Below are 1,291 nucleotides of genomic sequence, written 5' to 3'. Positions count from 1 at the left end.
ATGTTCAAAATTTCGGCAGCAACAGAAACATCTTCTGCCATATCTACCTCCCACAACGGTTTTGACAGTTCGAGAGACCGGATTGGGTACGGGTTGGGAGACTGCATCGGAGGCATGTTCAAGTCTTGAACAAAATAACTGTCAGGTTCAACGGTAACTTTTTGTTCAAGATATGAATTTCCAGCACCATCGTAGGAGAAGAAGGTGCTTCGATTTTCACCACTTCCACTGTTAGGGAAGAAAGTGCTCTGATTTAGACCAGGAGCACAACTGGTAGGGAAGAGTGTGCTTGGACCATATGGGTTTGCAACGCTAACGTCGGGGAAGAGTGTGCTCACAGCACCGGTGTAAAAAGTGTTTGGACCTCCCGGGTTAGCATTTAATGGATTTCCTTCATAACCTCCATTGTCGACAACATATAGTGTCAACATTTCTGGTAAAGTTTGATGAATGGCGTTGTGGAGGATTACCACATCATCGTCGTCCATAAACTGATATAACGTATTCGTTTTAAAAAAATAAATTGAAAGGACCACGTAAACTTAACTTTTTCGTCACACGTTTGACGACCCCAAAATACGTTATTGGCGAAGATAAACGTATTGCACATGTGGGGGAGGTTATCGGAAGGTACTCTAAAACACCATTTATATCTTGGAATAAACCGTCACTTCGAAGATACACACAAACATTATCATTTTGACATGATTTCATGTTTTGTGATGGTTGATTGTGTTTAGTGGGTTAAAGGTTGTGATGGTTTATTGTGTTTAATCGGTTAAAGGTTGTGAGAGTAAAATATATGAGAAGAGAAATGGAAGGGAAGGTGTGAAAAATTATGAAGTAGGAGGTTTGTATTTATAGTGAAATTGGTATTAGAAAAAAAAAATCAAAATTTTTTTTTTTAACCCGGATCACCCCCATACAGTACGGATCGCCCCGGGGGAGAGGTCAAACACAGTCAACGAGGAATGAACAGTAATCTCGACTTTTGAGGATAATTTTTTTTTAAAAAAAACTTAAGGGGGGATCTCCCCCCATTGTGTATGGATCAACCCCGAGGGCGATCCGTGTGGTCATTCCGGTAAAACCTCTAAAATATGGTTATTTTGTGGCAAAGGGTTGTATAAACCGGTTATTTTTATAAATTTTCCTTACTTATATCACCTTCTTTTAACACTTTCTTCAACTTTAGGCCTGTTACTTTCTTAGCTTCCGATCATTCTCTTTTTTGTCCATCTGTCTCATATACATACATAGGGTTGGGTTCACGTGAGACCAGCCTGTTTTC

This window comes from Cynara cardunculus (assembly GCF_001531365.2).
Source record: "Cynara cardunculus var. scolymus isolate 2C chromosome LG 17, CcrdV1, whole genome shotgun sequence".
Lineage (NCBI taxonomy): Eukaryota > Viridiplantae > Streptophyta > Magnoliopsida > Asterales > Asteraceae > Cynara > Cynara cardunculus.
The sequence above is the reverse complement of the archived record's forward strand: the minus strand, read 5'-3'. Positions refer to the sequence as shown.